General features: G+C 49.3%; 1 long non-coding RNA gene and 1 pseudogene across 1 annotated transcript; both read left to right on the forward strand.

The window, feature by feature from the left end:
- The first annotated feature begins 538 nt into the window (after nt 1-538).
- On the forward strand, nt 539-5,299 carry LOC122466290. Its single transcript, XR_006291695.1, has 2 exons — nt 539-1,242; nt 4,901-5,299. It is a non-coding gene; the product is annotated as an uncharacterized LOC122466290 (long non-coding RNA).
- A 9,974-nt stretch (nt 5,300-15,273) lies between these two features.
- The window catches only part of LOC122461339, a 33,738-nt pseudogene continuing 26,343 nt past the window's right edge, over nt 15,274-22,668 (forward strand).

The following is a 22,668-nucleotide window of genomic DNA, read 5'->3' on the forward strand; positions in this document are numbered from 1 at the left end:
AGGCACAACGGGAGCCCTGATCTCAGTTGGGGCCTTGAGGTGCTTCTGGGTTACTTCCAATAAAACCAAGCTCTCAGAGCCATTCGCCTGCCTTGTCTGAAGTCTCAGGGCACTTCAAACTGTCTCTAAATACTGTGTGTGTGTGTTTGTGGGAGTGAAAGGGGCTGTGCTGTCACTATGTGCTTCCACACCACACAAGGAAATGAAATCACATTTAAAACTGATTGAAAAGGGCAAAATCAATGTCTCTGTCCTGCAGGTTTAGCCTGTGGAACTCCCTGCCACATGTGGTAATGAGGCTGTGACAGAATATGCTCTTGTATTCACACCCCACATCATAGGCGCCTACTTCCTCTCTGCCCAGTGGGTGCTCGACCCCGCCTCACCCCTGGACCCGCCCCTGCACCACCCTTGACCCATCTCCATTCCACCCCCTTCCCTCAAATCCCCATCCCTGCCCTGCCTTTTCTCCGCCTCCTCCCCTGAGTGCGCCAGGTCCCCGCTGCACCCCCTCCCTCCCGGAAAGTCCTAAGCACCATCAAACAGCTGTTAGGTGGCTGCAGGGGGAGGAGCGGTGACGTGGTGCACTAGCGGGGGAGAGAAGGAGGCAAGGAGTGGGGAGCTTGGCTGCTGGTGGGTGCGCAGCACCTGCTAAATTTTCCCCATCGGTGCTCAAGCCCCGGAGCACCCACGGAGTCGGCGCCTATGCCCTATGTACTATTTTAATAATCTTTGTACATAGTATGCCTTGTGAGGCATAATTTGAAAACTCATAAGTTGTTGGTCAGTATCGTCCTGACAAAATGTGTGTCAACATTGTCTGGAAAGTTCTATAAGAGTTCCCCGTGTGATGTTATTAACCCATGTTCCCAACCCCACAGCCCTACTGAGGCAGAAGTTGGCAAACAGATGTGTCCTCGGGAAAGGAATGTGTGCTTGCCTGAATTTGCATTTAAGCAGTAAACAGTCATCAAGCAGGGACGGAAACAAAGGAAGCTCAAACAGATGAGGAAAAGCCAGCAGGGAACATCCTTCCACATAGACTCTGTGTGCCCTAGTGCCCAGCTGCAAATGTTTTTCAACCATGGGACTGAAACTATAAAAAGGAGGGACAAACACCCCAAACCCCTTCCTGCCCATGGCATTCACTACACCTGAAGAGAGGAAGGGATTATTCACTGGACACAGAGGAAGGAGGCCTGACCTACACAGTTTGGTCAGGAAGGCTGCTGAAAGCATGTGGTGAGACACTTTGCTTGAATCTGATACAGTTTGTTAAGTTAGGCACTAGTAAACATTTCATCTTTTATTTTCTTTGTAACTGTTCCTGACTTTTATGCCTCATTTATTGGATTCCCTTAAAATCTCTCTCTGTGTAGTTAATAAACTTGTTTTATCAAATCCAGTGTGTTTGAATTGAAGTGCCTGTTTGATACACTCTGTCTGGGGTGACAAGATGTGTGAATAGCATAATCTTTAAGAAATAATGGATTTAATATAATTTGTAGGGTCCAGGAGAGGGCCTAGCAGTACAGGACATACATTTCTGGGGGAAAGCTAAGACTGGGAGTGTGTTGGGGTCACTCTGCTATATAACCCAGGCTGGTGAGAGCCTGATGTAACCCAGGTGTGGCTGGCAGGCTGCTGTTACACACAGACACTCAGGGTGTGACTTGAATGCTCTTAGGTTCTTTGTGAGCAGCCCAGGTGGGAGCTCTTTCAACAAGGCTTTGTGAGGCACTCAAGGCTGCAGGGCAGGGGTGACACACCTGCTCATTAGCCTGGATTGTACCCTGGTTTGTCACAGATGCATAAACAGGAATCTCAAGCAGGAGTAAAGGGGTTCTATTCCCTCTGTGTTTGGCACTGGTGCAACTGCTGTTGGAACGCTGTGTCCAGTTCTGGTGCCGAAAGTTCAAGAAAGTGGTTGCTAACTTGGAGAGGGTTCAGGGAAGAGCCATGAGAATAATTAGAAAACATGCCTCATACTGATCAACTCAAACTGATCAATATAGTTACCTTAACAAAGAGAAAATTAAGTAGCCACTTTGTTACAATCTATAAGTATCTACTTAGGGAACAAATATTTAATAATGGGCTCTTCAGCCTAGCAGAGAAAAGTCTAAAACGATCCAATAGCTGTAAGTTGAAGCTAGACAAATTCAGACCGTAAATAAGGAGTAAATTTTAACAATGTGAGAACATAAGAATTGCCATATTAGGTCAGACCAAAGGTCCATCTAGCCCAGTATCCTGTCGTCCGACAGTGGCCAATGCCAGGTGCTCCAGAGGGAATGAACAGAACAGGTAATCATCAAGTACTCCATCCCCTGTCGCCCATTCCCAGAATCTGATAAACAGAGGCTACGGACACCATCTCTGCCCATACTGGCTAATAGCCATTGATGGACCTATCCTCCATGAATTTATCTAGGTCTTTTTTGAACCCTGTTATAGTCTTGGCCTTCACAACATCCTCTGGCACAGTTCCACTGGTTGACTGTGCGTTGTGTGAAAAAATACTTCCTTTTGTTTGTTTTAAACCTCCTGCCTATTAATTTCATTTGGTGATTCCCTAGTTGTTGTGTTATGAGAAGGAGTAAATAACACTTCCTTATCTACTTTCTCTACAGCAGTCATGATTTTATAGACCTCTATCATATTACCCCTTAGTCGTCTCTTTTCCAAGCTGAAAAGTCCCGGTGTTATTAATCTCTCCTCATATCTCTCCTCGCCTACTGGAGGAACGAACCAGAGGCCGTTCTCCTCTTGACCTGCTGCTTACAAACAGGGAAAAATTGGTAGGGGAAGTAGAAGTGGGTGGCAACCTGAGGAGCAGTGACCATAAGATGGTTGAGTTCAGGATCCTCACAAAAAGAAGAAAGGAGAGTAGCAAAATACGGACCCTGGACTTCAGAAAAGCAGAATTTGACTCCCTCAGGTAACTGATGGGCAGGATCCCCTGGGAGACTAATATGAGGGGGAAAGGAGTCCAGGCAAGCTGGCTGTATTTTAAAGAAGCCTTATTGAGGGCACAGAAACAAACCATCCCAATGTGCAGAAAGAATAGCAAATATGGCAGGCGACCAGCTTGGCTTAACAGTGAAATCTTTGGTGAGCTTAAATACAAAAAGGAAGCTTACAAGAAGTGGAAACTTGGACAGATGACTAGGGAGGAGTATAAAAATATTGCTAGAGCATGTGGGGTGCGGGGGGTAATCAGAAAAGCCAAAACACAACTGGAGTTGCAGCTTGCAAGGGATGTGAAGGGTAACAAGAAGGGTTTCTAAAGGTATGTTAGCAACAAGAAGAAGGTTAGGGAAAGAGTGGGACCCTTAATGAATGGGGGAGGCAACCTAATGACAGATGATTTGGAAAAAGCTGAAGGGTAAGAACCTTTATGTATGCAGTAACATAAAATCCCTCCTGGCCAGAGGTACAGAATCACTTTACCTGTAAAGGGTTAAGAAGCTCAAATAAACTGGTTGGCACCTGATCAAAAGGACCAATAAGGAAAGAAGATACTTTCAAATCTGCGGGGAGAGGTTTGGTTTGTGCTCTCTTTGTTTGTTCCCTCTCTGGACAGAGAGAGAGAGAGACCAAGCAGGTAGACCATCTCCTGAAAAGATACCTGAAATGATACATATAAAACTACAGAAATTGTAAGTAAAGGCAAGGAAATGCATTAGATTATCTTTTGTTTTAGCTTGTGAATTTTCTCTATGCTAAGAGGGAGTTTTATTCCTGTTTTTTTTAACTTTGAAGCTGAGCCTAGAGGGGAATCCTCTGTGTTTTAAAACTTTTTATTTACCCTGTAAAGTTACCTTCCATCCTGATTTTACAGGTGTGATTCTTTTACTTTTTTTTTTAAATAAAATTCTTCTTTTAAGAACCTGATTGATTTTCAGTGTCCTAAAAAACCAGGGGTTTGGTCTGTGCTCACTTTGTAACCAACTGGTTAGTATATTATTCTCAAGCCTCCCCAGGAAAGGGGGTGAAGGGGCCTGGGGGAATATTTTGGGGAAACAGGGACTCCAAGTGGCCCTTTCCCTGGATTTTTGCCTAAATCACTTGCTGGTGGCAGCAATACTGTCCAAGGACAAGGAAAGGATTTGTGCCTTGGGGAAGTTTTAACCTAAGCTGGTAGAAATACGCTTGGGGGTCTTTCATGCAGGTCCCCACATCTGTACCCCAGAGTTCAGAGTGGGGAGGGAACCCTAACATGGTGCCAGCTCCAATCTGTCCCTGGTCAGTGGGACTGGTTGACTCAGGGGGGCAGGGAATGGGATACGGGGGCTTAGTGAGTGAATCTCATTTGCTGTGTTCATTAGGTCTAGAGTGAAATGAGTTGGGTCTCAACCCAGATAGGAATAGACAGGTGTGCACTTGACCACAGTCCCCACAAAATTGGGGATCAGGGAGAGCAGGGGCCTTGAATCCCTGAGACATTTCTGCCTCCTCAGCTTCCCCCAGGGTTAGTGACCAAGGTATATACCCTACACGCCTGTGAGCCCCTGTGCACCTCAGGCCCCAGCCTCCTGCCCAGCTGCCACAGAACCACCAAAACACAACATGCCCAACTGCCACGGAACCTCCAGATGCCAACATTCCACCCAACTGCCACAGAACCCTCAGACCCCAACGTTTCACCCAACTGAGATGGAATCTTCAGACCTCAATGTTCTGCCCAACTGCCCGGGAACCCTCAGACCCCAATAGTCCATCTTAAATGGGCCATGTATCATGGTAGCTGGACCTTTAAATCCTGTTCCAGTCCAGGTGCACCCTTGTTAGGTGTAAGGAGAAGGGTTGGGCTGCCCCTGGGAGCTACAAATGAGAGAAAGACCAAAAGCAAATGACAGTCTGTTGCATGTCCACACTGTGCTCCTTGTGTCAGCAGAGCGCATCCACACTAGCAGCCCTTCATTGATAAAGTCGAGGACCATCAACACCAGCATCACTTGCCTGGAGACGATCGAAGAGTGCTCCTGAGCGACAACATCTGCTCTGGTTCCGTGTTCCTCCTGCTCAAGCTACATTGGGACAGTAGAAGTGGACCCCATGGATTGCCTGGGGACTGGTTCCAGTGGTCAGCAGCTGCTGTCCATCTTCTGCTTGCCTCTGCCATCAGGACCTGCAAGTATAAAACCCACAGGATCGCCAAGGATAGTTGGGAGCCAGGCTTCATGCCTGTATGGTTAAACCACTGAGGTGTTTGTTGTCTGTTTATCTTTTCCCCTGGGTTTGCCTACTTTCTGTACACTTCCCTTCATAAATCATGGTTTGTTTTGCACCTTAATCTGGGTTAAGTCTTTACTTACCCAAGGCAGTGGGGGAGTGTCTAACGTTCCAGGTGATTAGATACTGGAAGCTGGGCCCAAAGTGACACTCTTCTAGGCACCTGTTGCTATAATATTCTCAGTGCAATAGCCTGAGGCTCAGGTGTCTTTCCATCCTCTGCTGTCCCAGCTGCCCATCAGTCTTTAGAAACCGGTGCCCTGAGCCCCTACAAATAAAAGTAAGACAATCAGTTTTGAATGTGACTGTTGTCCCTGCCAAGTCTTTCTCACTCAGGGACAAATCCGACACTCCGTGTTCAGGCAAAAATCCTACTGGTTTCCGAGGAGCTTTGCCATGATCTTGCTAAAGTGGCCTAGAGAATAAAAGGTCATTGAAAAAAAAACTAATTGCAACAGGGCTACAGGCAACTGTGATTGATTAGAGCCAGATGTTTTTTTCTTGACACAGCTCTGGTCGGTGAACCGTGGAGAGGGAGATCTAATCTACGAATAAAAAAAGAGAAAAATGAAAGTAAGTGTTAAGTTTCATTTTACTTCCCGGTTGGGGCAGAGTTTCCCGGAATTAAGAGCTGTTCATCAGAACAGTGACACCATAAACAAACACAGATTTTTGGACATGCTTGTAAAGAGACAGGCCAAAGCCTGGAGTGCCCCTAGATGTATTAGACACAGCCCCAAGGGCAGAGGCCCACAAATGCAATTATCCAGCCCAAGGTTATGCTTCCTGGGACGCTCAGGGTGTTTTCTGTGGGCTCTGAGTCATCAGGGCTATGCAGGGTTCATTTGTAGACAGTAACCACACAGTAATAAACCTTTCCTTCAGAATACCCAGGGGCTTGTATTGAGATTTAAAATCCAAATGTCCCCCTATAGTACACATACCTCACGCTTGCCTTTGTACCTTTTCAATATCAAACACCCCTCCACTGATCACACCAAATAAACTGCATTTCTCTCAATCATATTTGCCCAAGTGTAATTTCCCTGCTGTAATCAACCACCTCCCATTAGTCCTCCTTTATCCATGCCCCTTCACTCCTTCATATGCTTATCCCAGCACAATCCCGCACAGGCCTGGGTGCATGGCTAGATGGCCTTGTTGAGATGTGATCAGCAAACACTGCCCCAAGCAGAGAGCAATGAATTGGTGTCCAAGAGGGACAGGTGTGATTAGGAAGAAATGGCTGTCTCCTCTCAAGTTGCAGTGGGGGAGATTTAGGATAGATATTAGGAAAAACTTTTTCACTAGGAGGGTGGTGAAATGCTGGAATTCGTTACCTAGGGAGGTGGTGGAATCTCCTTCCTTAGATATTTTTAAGGTCAGGCTTGACAAAGCCCTGGCTGGGATGATTTAGTTGGGGATTGGTCCTGCTTTGAGCAGGGGGTTGGACTAGATGACCTCCTGAGGTCCCTTCCAACCCTGATATTCTATGATTCTCTCTCCCCATAACTTGCAGAAATGCAAATGTTCCTGGCTCATCTGTTGGACCAGTGAATGGGGGGTTTGCAGGAGTGGACTCCAGAACAACAAAAAGCTTCCCAAATAGCAGACCTAGATATCAGCATAGGGTATGACTGGAAAATCATTGGCAAACACAGCCTTCTTGGAAGACAGCTTTTACTGTAGTATGGGGAGGGGATGCTGTCTGCTCACGGCCGGAAAACTCCCATCTCCGATGCAATGTTTTGTAAGATCAAATTGGAGTTGGTGTGAAAACCATCCTGACAGAAAGGTGCTATGTCAATATGTAGATACCGAAGACTGTATCAATGGTAATTTGTTAAATTATTTCCTTTCTGAGAGGGGAGGGGTTTGTTACAGGTTGGAGAAACCCTAATTCAATCTGCCCTTTGTTCAGGGTACATGTCAGAAACAAACCATCAAGCTCCTTTATGCAATGGCTAGCGGAAACCATAGGAGCTGCTGCTCCAATGTTACCGGATTTGCCCGTTACTTTGGGGTATGCTCATTTATTAGGGTTTGGTAATTCTATCAATGTACTGGTTGTGTCACTTGTGTTCTCAGACGGAGCTCTACTTCTCCCTGCTGCAAGTCCCCTCCCAATGGAGCTGTCCTGCAGGACTTAGGTTCCCCAGGGCTGGGTTTTTCCCTCCCCAGAATCAGATGAGCACACACACACACATTAACAGAACGCATCTGCGAGGACCGCGTTGATCAACACTCCCAAGCTGACCCCTTATATGTCCCTGGACTCATTACGCTGGTTTGAGCAGCACTTCCAAGCTGCCACCCTCAGATGCTCTGATTCAGCATGTCCCTATCCCCACTTTTACGGGATAATTGTTCTCGCCGGCTGCTGCAGCCTGGCTGTAAGGGAGCAGGGCCGGCTGACCGCTGTGTCTGGCAGGGGAGGAGCATGGCAGCCCCCCACCCGGCAGGCGACTCGGAGTGGACTCTTGGCTTGGCTGAGTGCTAGCAGGGAGAGTGGGAGTCCTCCTCTCTGGCCCCAGCCCCAGGGCAGCCTGCCTGCTGCTCAAGTCAAACTGTACAAAGTTTGAGCTCCTGTCGCTGTGACAAGATTGGAGTTGACCATTTAATGCCTCATTTATAAATCGCTGGCGCAGTTGACAGCGTCTGTCAGTCTATTTTTAAAACCTCAGGTTGTTCTAAACTTAGATCTGCGCCCATTGGTATTAACACACAGTGCTTCCCCAGCAGCTCCTCAGATCTCCCCTGCCCGCTGCTTGCTCTGCGGTGCATTCCCTCGGCCGAGGGGACCCCATTGTCCTCATCAGCCCTCTCACATACACACAGCAATCGCCCCCGGGGAGCTGCTTGCCAGCAGAGATGAGACCTGCGTGGGAATAGAGAGAGAATAGAGAGGCAAGGGGCAACCAAACCAGGGCTTTGCAATGTGTTTTCCTGCCAGTTGAAACCGATCTGGGTGCTGCAGTGGCATTTGCCGCTTGCTCCCCTGGGGCCAAGTCATTTCACCTCCCACCTGGGGACATTCACAGGTTCTTAATTACTCTACAGGGAAGGATCTTCATACACGTGCGCAACCGACCAACGTATCCCCTGCTCTGCCCCACTGCAGAGCCTGCACCCCCAGCAGAGCCCGCACCCCAACCCTCTGTCCCAGCCCTGAGCCCCTCCACATCCCAAACCCCTCATCCCCAGCCCCACCCCAGAGCCAGAGTCCTCACCCCCAACCCTTACAAAGCAGGTGTGTGTGTGTCTTGGGGACAGGACTTGGACCCGTTCTGGGCACCACCAAAAACTGTAGAAACCTGCCGCCTCTGGCTATTTGATTCTTGCTGTGTTCAGGGAAACAGGACTTTCCATGTTTATTGTAAACAAACAGGATAGGGTCAAAGAAATACCTGACTCCATCATCAATTTAGCCTTCTAACAGAAAAAACCCCCACGACCTCGAATACTGACTAACCACTCAATACAAAAGGGATAACACCATGGATGGTGGGTGGAGCCCCCCTTTGGGGAGGTTAGCCCCTGTCTCTGCCCCATTCACCTCCCCCCACCACGACCAGAACCCAGAGACCCCTCCCCCGGCCCATGGCCAGAGCCAGAATCCCCCCACCCAGACATGCCCTGAATGACCTCCCATCAGCCGGAGGAGCCCTGGGCTGGCTGAAGCCCTGAGTATGCCGCACCTGCCTAGAGGAGCCGCAGGCCAGGCACAGCCATGCCACACCTTCCCTTCCATCCCCAGACCCAACCACAAGGCTGGCCCCGCAGACAAGAATTGGAGATAGTAGCAGCATCTCTAGTTCCCCCTTTTTTCTGAACTGACCAACTCTCCTGTCTGCTTTCCTCTGGACCAGAGTGAATGGGCATCAGCTGGCTCTGTAGCAGGGGGTGGTGGCAGTTTATATATGGACTGAGCCATCTTCTATGACACTGCTGGTGAGCGACTAGGCCAATCCTCGATCGGCAAATCCGATCGCAGATGTCACATAAAAACCCACCACTGTGGGTGCCATGCACCCTTTTCGAACCCTATGCTTTTCTTGTAATGTCTGGATACTGTCTATCAAAGTGTTTGAAAGCCTGTGTAATAGTTTGCTGCCAGAACCATCTGTCCCGAGCTATCATTTCCAGATCATTGGGAGATATGCTGCATGACTTCACGTTGGCTTTTAAGACATCTTTACAACGCTTGTACTGACCGCCAATGGAGCGTTTTCCACAAACAACCCGGCAGTAGAAGACCATCTTCGGTATCCACGTGTCATCCATTTTCATAACATGACCAATCCAGCGAAACCGTTTGTTCATAAGCATTGCTTCCGTGCCCATGATACCACACAGCTTAAGGGCCTCCGTGTTTGGAATTCTGTCCCACCAGTTCACATGGGCCATCTTCCTGAGGCAGCGCACATGCAGCTGATCAAGTTTCGAGACGTGGCGGCGATATATGATCCATGACTCCGATCCATACAACAGGACAGTCAGGACAACTGCTGACTGTCCAACTGCCTGACAAACGACCTTCCTATGAAGTTTAACACCAGGGCCATTCCATAGGCGTTTAGTCAATCTTCCAGAGGCATTGCTGGCTTTGGCTAGTCGAGCCGTTACAACGTCATCAGTGTTTATACTGGAGGAGAGTACACTTCCAAGATAGCAGAACTTGTTAAGAGCCTTAAGAACAGTATCAGCAGCAGTGATCACTGGGGTGCTGGGCTCTTTCCAAACAGACTGAGATATAATTCTGCAGAAAAAGACCTGGGGATTACAGTGGATGAGAAGCTGGATATGAGTCAGCAGTGTGCCCTTGTTGCCAAGAAGGCCAATGGCATATCGGGCTGTATTAGGAGGAGCATTGCCAGCAGATCGAGGGAAGTGATTATTCCCCTCTCTTTGGCAATGGTGAGGCCACACCTAGAGTATTGCATCCAGTTTTGGTCCCCCCACTAGAGAAAGGATGTGGACAAATTGGAGAGAGTCCAGCAGAGGGAAACAAAAATGATTAGGGGGCTGGGGCACATGATTTACGAGGAGAGGTAGAGGGAACTGAGCTAATTTAGTCTGCAGAAGAGAAGAGTGACGGGGGATTTGATAGCAGCCTTCAACTACCTGAAGGGGGGTTCTGAAGAGGATGGAGCTCGGCTGTTCTCAGTGGTAGCAGATGACAGAACAAGGAGCAATGGTCTCAAGTTGCAGTGGGGGAGGTCTAGGTTGGATATTAGGAAATACTATTTCACTAGGAGGGTGGTGAAGCACTGGAATGGGTTACCTAGGGAGGTGGTGGAATCTCCATCCTAGGAGGTTTTTAAGGCCCAGCTTGACAAAGCCCTGGCTGGGATGATTTAGTTGGTGTTGGTCCTGCTTTGAGAAGGGATTGGACTAGATGACCTCCTGAGGTCCCTTCCAACCCTAATCTTCTATGGTTCTATAATCTCGGTCTTCTTGAGGCTCACAGTGAGTCCAAAACGGTGAGCAGAGGTAGCAAAATGATCAAAAAGTTTCTCAGGGGTAGCCGTGTTCGTCTGTATCAGGAGACCTTCTTGTCAACTGTTGAGATTGGGCCACATCCACCCTGATTGAATTAGCCTCTTTAGCAGTGACCCCCCCTCCCCCACTTGGTAAGGCAACTCCCATCTTTTCATGTGCTGTATATTTATACCTGCCTGATGTATTCTTCACTCCATTCATCTGATGAAGTGGGTTTTAGCCCACGAAAGTTAATGCACAAATACATTTGTTAGTCTCTAAGGTGCCAGAAGGACTCCTCGTTGTTTTTGCAAAAAGTTTCTGTGCATCCTCAACTGAATGAGCCAACAATGCACAGTCAGTCATCAGCAAAGAGGAGGTCACGGATGGTTGCAGTGAACACTTTGGTGCGAGCCTGAAGTCTTCGGAGGTTGAAGACGCTGCCATCAGTTTGAAACAGAATGGGTATGCCCAACTTGCAATCCTTGAAAGCAAAAGCCTCATCGGAAAGTCGATGCCGAACAGGAGAGGAGCAAGGACACATCCTTGCTTTGTACTATTTGAAATTTCAAAAGGTACCAATGTCTCTCCATTATCAAACCAGTCCTTGTGTTTGCGTGTTCGGAAACCCTGTACTTCGACAACAGTTTTATAGGTTGTTTCCTTGATGTTGATCCAGTCCTCTTCAAAAGTGACTGGCTGCTCTGGACCTTCATTGTTGATGGCTAAGGAGGCATCAAGACTGAGTTGAAACAATGCTCGTGTCTCAGGCATTTCAAGTTTACCTACATCCAACTCCTTCTGGCACACAGCAGAATGATGATGTTTTGGTGGAAAGAGGCTCAAGGAGATGACACTGCATACCATACACTGGTCAGATCAGGAGCCAGTGACTCACATTGCACAAGTCAGCTTAACATCAGAGATGTCTCTTTGTTTTGTAATGAAATGAAATCATATGCCAATGCTTAGACCGAGGGTGCATTCAAGTTGCATTGTATCTGAAGGAGGGCGCCATTTGAGTTCTCCCTTCCAATACCAGGATGTCCAAGCACCTTGTGCCATGTGGTGCAGTCTTGACTAACTGTAGCATTAGAATAGCCGAGTGTATAGAGCTTGGAATTACAAGGTAATGAAGAGATCACCGAATTCAGGCTCTCATAGAAAGTCTCCTTGTCATTGTCTGCAGCAGGCAATGTAGGTGTGTACACGCTAACAAGTACAAGGCCCTGTCCATGCTTCAGTCAGTCTAAGCTGTGCAGTCATGAAGTGAGGACTGATGGCGTGTGGCTGGGGTTCAAGCTGGGGAACTAGTAACGTCTTGATGGTGAAGCCAACTCCCGCTTGTCTTGGACACCCCTCAGGATGGCCCACACAATCATATGAATAACCTCCTCCAACCCCTGTAAACTGGACGATACCAGAGATGCGTGTTTCGCTTAATGCGGCGACATCCATGTTATAATGTGCAAGTTCTCTACCAATAATTGCTGACCTGCGTTCATGGCGACCATCGCTGTCAAGAAGTGTCCGTACATACCAGCACGCAAAGCGTAGTTTCTGTTTAGACGTTGGTTTTCTCTTATGACCGCAAAACTGGATATCAAGTTGGTTGCGACCAACTGACAGGAGTCAACAGGAACAAGCTGTGTTTAGGGATTGTTTTCTCTCCCCCTCTTCTTTCAAAGAAAGCAGTGCTGTCCCTAAATATGGCTGCCTGTTGCTTTCCTGGGCTATGCTAGCTTTTACTTAATGCAATAAAAAACGGTTCCAAAACAAAAAAATTAATGTATTGCAAAGAAACACAACTGCTGGAGAAACATACAGGACATGACACATCTGTGCTGTGTGGGAGGAGGGAAGGGTGGGGGTGGGAACGGGACAATCACAGATTTGCATATGTCCAGCCTTCCTGTCTGGAGCGCCCTGCAATGGGTGCTGCACTTCAGGCTGGCTAAACTGCATGGGGATGGGGGTTGAGTGCAGTGGGTAGGGGTTGGAGTTTGCAGGGGTGGATGGTGAAGGTAAAGGTGATGGAGGCAGCTGGTGGCGATAAGAAACCGGATGTTGGGTAAAGCAGGTTGGCGGTGACATGGGGGCGCAAGGGAAAGAGTTTTGGGACAAGGGCTGCACGGGGGAGCGGGCGCAGATCTGCTCTGTCTGCAGCGCTATGAACGCCTGCATCGAGTCTGCTTGGCGCTCCATAATGCTTAGGAGCCACGCTGTGGTTTCTTGCCGGTGGTCCGCATTCTCCTGGCGGACTCTCCTTTCGCTCTCCCACCACTCCTGGAATTTTTGATTTTCAGCAAGGGACTGTGGCATGACTTCATGCAGAAGGTCCTCCTTGCTTCTTCGTAGCCATTTCCTGAGGCTGCGTAGCCGTTTGGCCGTTGATAACATGGACGGCTGGGATGTCAAGGTTGCATCTGTGACATTTTACAGAGGCAGCATTGTTCACACCAGACAGAGCAATGATTTGGCCAATCTTAAAGAGAAGCACAGTTCACACAATAGCACAAACTGCCTGTCCCAAGGCAAGCACACATAACCCACAAGAGCCCCGAAATGGTGAGTAACCACAAGGTCAGAGGTGAAAGTAAGCCGGTTCACCCTGGTATGACCATATGGGGGCAGCCCGGCTTCCCCAGGGGGCAATTTAAAGGGCCTGGGGCTCCCAGCAGTGGCTGGAGCCCCAGGCCCTTTAAATTGCCTCCAGAGCCCCACTGCTGGAGCCCTGGGTAGCGGCTGCCGGGCTCCGGTGACTATTTAAAGGGCCCAGGGCTCCCCTGCTTCTACTGCCCCGGCCCTTTAAATAGCAAGAATGCAGCTTCCGCCCTGGCCTTATGCAGTTTGCCTGTGTGCAGCAGTAGTCCCCCCGCCCCGCACGGCACAGTGGCACGGATACGTTAGCCTGACTGGGACAAGGAGCACAGTAGCTCTGCCAAGGAACCTGTGTAAGCAGATTGCCCAGCTTCTGCATGAGACCTTCGATGAGATCACTGAGGCCAATTACCGCAATGTGAGACAGCACATCCACGCCCTATTCTGCATCTAGGCATGCACACAGCCCTAACCCTTCTTTCTGCAACCCTCCTCGCCCCAACAGCCCACACCCAACAAATCTCTTCACAAAATCAAAGCCGCTTACCGGGCGCCTCCTTTGCTGTTTCCTCTTCCCCAAGCACTGGATGCTGCCACTGGCTACCTTCCTCCTGGCTTGAAAACAGCTCCTGGCTGCATGCATCTAGGGAGGCGAGTCGTCCTCTGGCTCTGGGCACCCCTCCTCCTCAGCAGCCTCGCTCCCACTTTCCTCCTCATCCTGGCTCACTGCACTCTGGGCTGGAACGGCCTCTGCAGTGTCCATGGTGCTCTTCGGAATGGAGGTGGGGTCGCCCCCACGTATCGCGTCCAGCTCTTTGTAGAACCGGCAGGTCATGGGGGAGCACCGGAGCGGCGGTTTGCCTCCTGCACCTTGTGGTAGGCGTTCCGCAGCTCCTTCACTTTAACCCTGCACTGCGCTGCGTCCCGGTCATGGCCCCTTTCGGTCATGGCCCTTGATATCTGCCCATAGGTAGCGTAATTCCTATAGCTGGAGCACAGCTGGGACTGGACAGCCTCCTCTCCCCAAATGCTGATGAGGTCCAGCACCTCGGCATCGCTCCATGCCAGGAATCGCCTGGCGGGTGGAGACATGGTCACCTGGAAAGATTCGCTGAGAGCACTCCACGGAAGGGGACTTTCAAATTTCCCAGAGCTGGTTGGTCACTTGAGGCCAGGGCAGTAGAGTTCAAAGTGATGACCAGAGTGGCTAGAACAGGCATTGTGGGACGTGTCCCGGAGGTCAATCAGAGCGCAGTAATAGACCAGGGCGTCCACACTGGCACCGCAGAGCTCCAGCCCGGGTGCAGCAAGCTCTATGCCTCTTGTGCAGGTGGATTCCCAGGGGCGCTCCAGCCGTGGGGTGCGAGCGCTCTACGTGCCTTGCCAGTGTGGACACCTCAGGCGTTATGACGCCCGGGGACGATTTAATGAGCTCCAACTTGCTAGTGTAGACAAGACCTAGCTCCCCTCCAGAGGAAAACTCACCAGGCTGCAGCATCCATAAAACAGGCATAGGAGGAGGCGGATGGGTGGATATTAAGACCCGGGGTGCTCCAAATTTTCAGGTGCCCCGCCCTATACAGCTGAATATTCTGTGCGTGCCCAAGGACGGCCCTGAGTTTGTGAGTGTGTCTGTTTAGCTGTGTGCATGTCTCCCTGCAGTTGGTTTTCTAATTGTGTATCTGTTTTCTGTCTCAGTGTAGCTGTGTGTGTCTGACCAGTTCTCTGTCTGTCTGGTTGCGTGTGTGTTTGTTTCAGGATAGGTGTGTGTGCAGTGTTTTCCCCAAGTTTTGAAACTAGGGGGTGTTTGAATTTACAAAGGGCGGAGCGGGAGGGGAGGGTGGAAAATGACTAGCTGACCACTAGCATGGAGGGGGAGCGAGAGGGGAGAGTTCAGGGGGCGGAGTTTGGCCGTTTTATTTGTTTTTCATCTGTCTCCATACAACTGTCTGTGTGTCTGACGAGTTGAGTGTTCCCGTGTCCCTGACCTTTTTCCCCGTCTTCTCCATTCTGCTCCCTCCCTATAACACCCTGAGTCCCCCTCCACCCTGACAGTTTTTCTCTCTTTTCAGCGAGCACTTCTCTTTCCTCTGCATTCTGCTGCCTCCTCTCCAGGCACTGCCCTTGAACCTCACACCTCCTACGGGAGCATCCCTGCTCCATAGACACCCCTCACCCAGCACAGGATGGACCCCGTGGCTCTGCTCCTCTACCTGTGCGCAGGTAAGTGCCAGCCAGAGGGCCTGGGAAAAGCTGGGCTCCTCCACATGGGTGCCCAGCGAGTACCCCTCTGGCAGGGGGATGGGAGCAGCTGGACGCTCAGGACTCTTGGCTGCTATCCTTGGCTGGCTCTGGGAGAGGAGTGGGGTCGGTGGGTTACAGCAGGAGGCCTGTGCATCAGAACTCCTGGGTTCTCTCCTCAGCTCTGGGAGGGGAATGGGGCTCTCGTGACTTGTGTGGGGGAGGGCTGGTAATCAGGACTCCTGGGTTCACTTCCCTCTCTGTTCTGTTCCCCCCAGACTCTCTGGGATGGGAGTGGGTCACAGGTGCGACTCCCTTTCTCTGTGGGGCGTGTGTGCTCGGTAGGATGTGGGGGGTGTGGGGGGGGGCGGGTTTGGGGAGAGTCCAGCAGGTTTGTAGTGGATGCAGTGTTTGCAATGGCTCAGTCTTTATGTAAAACCACAGTCGCTTCCCCCTGCTTCAAGGTCACATCTCTGCTGTCTGTGAGGCCTGGACCCATCAGGGAATGGAGGGGGGCAGACTTTGGGGTGGCTGAGGATGAGGGGGATGGGTTGGGAAGTGGGGAAAGACTGGGAGATGGGGCTTGAAAAGGGATGAAGGGAAGAATGGGGGAGGCCACCTCAGCTCCTCCCCCACCCTCAGCTCCTTTGCCCCCTGACCCCACCCACCCAGCCCCACTTTGCCCCGTATCTGCTCCTCCTATAGCGCTGGAGGGCCTTTACCACCTCCCAGGCCTGGAGGGGGCAACTCCAAGGGGATTCTCCTTCCCAGGGCTGGGATTGCAGGGCGGGTGAGGGCAGAAGGGAGGAGAGCTCTGCATTAGGGCAGTTGGCTACACTGTGCGTTAGGGATTCACTTTTGCCACTGATTGGCTGTTTGGTGTTTCTTGTGTGACATGAGTTTGGTGGGTCTCAGCTGTGGCTCCCACGGCACAAGCTTGCCAGGCCACCCTGCACTAATTGACAGACTCAGCAGAGACCAAGATCTGCCTGGGCCAAGTTGCTCCCGGTGCAATGCTGTGGCCAGTCCTTGGATACATAAGCAGGGGAATCTCGGGAAGGACTAGAGAGGTTATTTTCCCTCTGTATTTGGTCCTGGTGCGACCACTGCTGGACTCCTGTGGCTAGTTCTGGAGCCCACACTTCAAGAAGGATGTTGATAAATTCGAGAGGGTTCAGAGAACAGCCATGAGAATGACTGAAACATTAGAAAACCTGCCCGATAGACTCAAGGAGCTCAATCTATCACTATTTAGATTAACGAAGTGAAGACTAAGGAGTGCTTATCTCCGTCTATAAATACCTACCTGGGGAAAAATGTTTGATGATGGACTCTTCAGTGTAGCCCAGCGGTTCTCAACTGGGGGTCCACGGCCCACAGGGTGTCCGCGAACCCTTTCAAGGAGGCTGCTGGGCCCTGCGGCAGAAGCCCCAATCCCCGGCGCCCCACTGTGGGGCTGAAGATGGGGGAGGCGCAATCCCTCCCCAATCCCCGCCGCCTGGCCAGGTCAGAGGCGGGAAGCCAGAGTCCGGCAATGTGGGGTAACTGCTGCTCTGGCTGGTGCATGGAGCAGGCAGCAGCAGCTGTCCTGCCTCTCCTGCTGGTGCCCTAGATTGAAGCTCCCAGACTCCTCTGCTCCCTCAGTGGCAGCCGGTAAGAGCCCCCCAGCTCCGTGGCTGGCGGACCCCTCCGGGAACAGGGACCACAGGGGAGTCCTCCCAGCACAGTCCCTAATACTCCTCTCCTTACACCCTGAGCTATGTCCTCCCTGAATCCTGAGCTACACCCCCTGCCCACACACAGCCCCAGCTACCCCCTCCCTTCACCCTGAGCTACCCACCCCCCTGCCCACATACAGACCCTACTTACCCTCTCCCTGCACCCTAAGCTGTTTTCAAACTTTTTGAGCTAAGCCCCCCAGCTTTGAGTTATAATTTTTGGTTGCCCCCCCAACCCAGACAGACTGGGTGGCCTGCTGAGGTGAGTCAGAAGGTGGAGGTAGCACTTCCTTCCTGGAAACTCCTATGTGGGGCTTGAACCCCACTGTCCCCTGTCCCCCCCAAATAGAAGTCAAACTACACCTATGCCCAAGGCCCCTCTGTCCCCCTGGGCCCTGCAATTTTTATAGCATTTTGAGGGGGGTCTCAGAAAGAAAAAGGTTGAGAACCCCTGGTCTAGCAGACAAAGGACTAACACAATCCAATGCCTTGGAAGTTGAAGCTCGACAAATTCAGACTGGAAATAAGGCGTAACATTTTTAACAGCGAGAGTAATTAACCACTGCAACAATTTACCAAGGTTTGTGATGGATTCCCTTGTTGGGTTATAATATGTAAGATGATATATGCTATGGGGCCGAGTGTGGCTGTTGTGTGTTTGAAACTGGAGTGCATGTCCTGCATTTTGGCAACCAAAGCAAGAACTTAAAGGTCAAGCGGTCAAAACCTATTTGTACCAAACAACTATGTTATGTCCTTGGAAAAAATGAAGAATCAGCAGATAAGGCAATAACACAGTGGAACTGCTATAAAAATGTATAAATGCCTTGGATTGTGTCAGCCTGCCCAAAATTGTCGCTTTAAAACAAAGGGTAAAGGCCCAAAACAACAAAAAACAAAAATCTAATAATGTCACAAAGTAAATTATAAATAAAAGCGTCACACATTTGCAATTTATAGTCTTTCAATAATCCAAAGCCCAGTTTATATATGGTGTGGTACTTGTAAACTCCCCGCACCTTGTAACTAAACTAAACCCCAACTAACCATCAAAATGTCTAACTACTGGGCTATGGTATAGTATGTTTGGGGTATAAATGTAAAGTAAATAAGATCCATTTTGTAAAGCATAAAAAGTATTTATATATAGCAACACTGTGTCCAATATCTGCCTGCTCCCCCATCCCGTAAAAAGGCCCCTGCTGAGGGTCTAACACCCTGAACTGGAAATTTTAAATCAAGACTGGATCTTTCCCTAAATGTTCCAGTCTGGTTCAAAAAGGCATTCATTCAGAGACGCTCTCTGGCTTGTGTTACATAGGAAGTCAGACTAGATGCTCAAAGCAGTTCGTTCTGGAGTTATGATCTGTAATTCTATGAAGGCTGCTCTGCCCCTGCTACCCTACAGAAAGTGTTCCCTGCCTCCTCTTATGAATCTGGGTCAGCAAGAGATAAATCAAGGGCTTCATTCATTAGTGCTAAATCCGTTCATGATGGTTAGTCTTCACTTGGGAGTTTCTGCTGCTATGCAAATGAATGCAGGGTGTGATGCACGTAAAATGGCCCTCAAGGACTAGAGAAAAGGGAAGCTTGAAGGATCTGGGAGTCAGGACTCCTGGGCTCTATCCCCAGCTCCAAGAGGGATGTGGAGTCTGGTGCTCAGTCTCAGAAAGGTTTTGGAGTGAATTTGCTGAGGCTACAGCTAATGACGGGAGTTTACAGAGGGTATTCGAGGCTATTAATGTCAGATGGCCAAGACGTTACATATCAAGACGTTCCAAGATGACATGCTCACAAGAGGACATGAAGGACGCTTGGACATGGGGAAATGTAAGTGCAGAGCCGGAGAGATACGGTACTGGCCACAAATGAACAATGATAGAGAAAAATTGTTAAAATGTGTGAAATAGGCCCCCAGTGCCAACCTAAACAGAGTAAAAGAGGCTATGTTGATAAACGATGACCAGTTCAGGGCATGGTCTAAAGTTGGTGTGGATCTATTTGCATACACAGGTGAAGACTATGTTTTGACACTGGATTATAATTCTCATTCACTGAAGGTTGTTTATTAGAAAATACCACATCAAAACACGTTACAATGCACATGAAATCCATATTTTGCTGGCATGGAATCCCTGAAATTATTTGGCTCTGGGATGCAGCCACTTCTGGGGTGGGGCATAGGAGCTGTTTGTCCAGTGATTCGCTCACCCGGCACTGAGATGTGGCCATTTGTTGGGTCTCTTTGGGAGGGCATTGGGGTGTGTATGACTCTCCCTCTCCGTGCGGCATGTGTGCTTGGTAGGATGTGGGCCAGGGATGGGGTTGGTGGGCAGGAAGTGGACGTGGTTGGCACGGACCTGCTATAAGGTTACCAGAGGTTCCTCCTGCTTCAAAGTCATGTCAGCTCTGTCTGTGAGGCTGGGACCTCGCAGGGCATGGGGGAGGGCAGACTTTGTGGTGGTTGAGAATAAGGATGACAGACTTGGGGTTTTGAGGCACACTGGGAGACGAGGCCTAAGAAGGGGAAATTGGGGGAGCCTGCCCCCGCTCTCCCAGCACCCCCTTTTGTCCAGCCAGCCCCACAATTTTCCAACCCCACCCATGAGCCCCACAATTCTGCACCCGACCTTGCCCCACATTTGCTCCTCCTGCAAATCTGGAGGGTCTTTACCGCCTCCAAGCCTAAAGGGGGCAGCTCCAAGCAGGGGACTCTGTTTCCCAGGTCTGGGTTTGCAGGGATGGAGCAGGCATGGGCAAGGGGGAGGAGAGCAGAGCCACCCTGACAGATTATTACACTCCCTACTTCTCTCCCACAATTACTCTTGGCCTTGCTTGCCCAGTGCAGAAGCCCTGATTGGCTGCCTTTCTCCAGGAGGTGGGGGATGTGGGGAAAGACAGCCATTCAAGGAGGGGTTTCCCCACTCATCCACTTCTCCCAGCCAGTCCCAGCGGGGGAGCTTTGCATCAGGGGAGTTAGCTACCCTGTGTGTTTGGGGTTCAGTGTAGCCAGCCACTAGCTGTTTGGTGTTTTGTGTGTGACATGAGTTTGGAGGGTCTCAGCTCTGGCTCCTGCGACACAAACTTACCAATGCGACACTGTGACCAAAAGGGCTAATGCGATCTCTGTGTGCATGAACAGGGGACCCTCGAGCAGGAGCAGAGCGGTTATTTTACTTCTGTACATGGCCTTGGGGTGACTGCTGCTGGAATAGTGTATCCAGTTCAGGTGCCTTTCAGGTAGAAGTCACAAAGGATGTTGATAAATTGGAGAGGGGTCAGAGAAGTGCCATGAGACTAACGAAAGGATTGGAAAACCTGCCTCGTAGTGATAGACTCAAGGAGCTCAATCTAGTTAAGGAAGGTTAAGGGCTGACTTAATCCCAGTCTGAGTAGCTATGAGGAGGACAAATATTTAATACTGGTCTCTTTACTCTAGCAGATAAAGGTCTAACATGATCAAATGGCTGAAAGTTGACACTAGACAAACTAAGGCCATGTCTACAATAGCGATCTTACAGAAGCACAGCTGTATCGATGCAGCTGTGCCAATGTAAGATCACTTGTGTAGCCACTCTATGCTGACGGGCGAGAGCTCTCCCGTCAAAATAATTAAACAATCTCAACAAGCGGGAGTAGCTATATCAACGGGAGATGCTCTTCTGCCACCATCGCATTCTGCACATTACCACTGATGCAGGCGAAACTTATGTCGCTCAGGGGTGTGGTTTTTTCATAAGTTTTGCAGACATAAGTGGTAGTGTAGACATGGCCTATGAAAATAAAGCTGACATTTTTAACAGCAAGTGTTATTCACCATTGGAACAATTTGCAAAGAGTTGTGGTGGATTTTTCGTCACTGGACATTTTAAATCAAGACTGGACATTTTTCTGGAAGATCTGCTCTGGTTCAATCAGGAATAAATGCAGGGGAAGTTCTCTGGGTTGTGTTATGCAGGAGGTCAGACTAGATGATCACAATGGTCCCTTCTGGATATAGCCTTTTATTTTATTTAAAGTACATTTTATATTGTGGTGTGACACCATCTTGGGTTCGGCTCTGGTGGCTACAGTTTCAAGCTTAACAGAGTGAAAGTCACCTCTGTTACTTGCTTCAAACTGAGAGCCTCTAGGAACACATAGAGACCAAAGGTAATGACCATCTATAATTCACCAGTACAAGGTCTAGTCTATTTTTAAGTTTTATTAAAGTTAGTTATGATTACCCACGCATATAGAAATTCTATACAGACCTATGCACAATTTAAAAATATAGTTATACTCACATCCTTGACAATAGTGTTAGGGTCTGATGGGTCTCTCATGGCTTGATCATCAGTAGAGGGATGGTTCCTGCTGGAGTCTCCCAGAGGGAGCTCAGTTTTCTCATTCTGGGCATCCCCTTTTTATACTCTGATTCTGTCTACACCTACATTCTGCGTGTGTCCATAAAAGTGTCCACCCTCTTTTCCCTTATTGGTCTGTCTCCCCTGGAAACTTAATGAACCCCAATTTTCTATAGGCTGGGTAAGTTCCCTTTATTCTCATTAGCATTAGCGCACAAGCTGTATCCCATGGTTAAGACACATGTCTGAGACAGATGCGCCTTTATGGTATTTTTATGATCTAATATTAATCTTCTGGGTAATTTTGCACAATACTGTCACTTGGTGCCTCTTTTCCCATAATCTTATGGCATTGGGTTATTTTTCAGTCACTTATGTCATCATTTCTTGTCTCCAAGGCCTAAACTAGATAAACTAAAGTCTTTCAGGCATTAACCTACAGGTTCTTACATTTCAGCTTGTCTTAGTCATCGCTAGTACTTGGTTCGGTATTTAGAGGAATTATACTTTTATAATCCTACAAATTAACTCTAGTTAATGAATATATATATGATATAACATAATCACAATGTTGTACAATAAATGAATAATAACTAAAACCACTGGCTCCATGGCCACATAGTCTATCAATCTATGAAGACTGATCTGTCCCTTCTGTCCCTACAGGAAGTGCATCCGCTATGGATCAGCATCAGGAAAGCGGATGGAGATAAATCTAGGACTTCCTTCTCCAGCGCTGAATCCACTCATGATTAGGGCCCTGCCAAATTCACCGTCATGAAAAACATATCACAGACTGTGAAATCTGGTCTTTTATGTGCTTTTACCTAATTCTATACAGATTTCACAAGGGAGACCAGTATTTCTCAAACTGGGGGTCCTGACCCAAAAAGGTGTTGCAGGGGAGTCACAGGGTTATTTTAAGGGGGTCACAGTAGTGCCACCCTTACTTCTGTGTTGCCTTCAGAGCTGGGCGGCCAGAGAGGAACGGCTGTTGGCCAAGCACCCAGCTCTGAAGGCAGTGCCCCGCCGGCAGCAGAGCA

This window comes from Chelonia mydas, chromosome 6 (genome assembly GCF_015237465.2).
Source record: "Chelonia mydas isolate rCheMyd1 chromosome 6, rCheMyd1.pri.v2, whole genome shotgun sequence".
Lineage (NCBI taxonomy): Eukaryota > Metazoa > Chordata > Testudines > Cheloniidae > Chelonia > Chelonia mydas.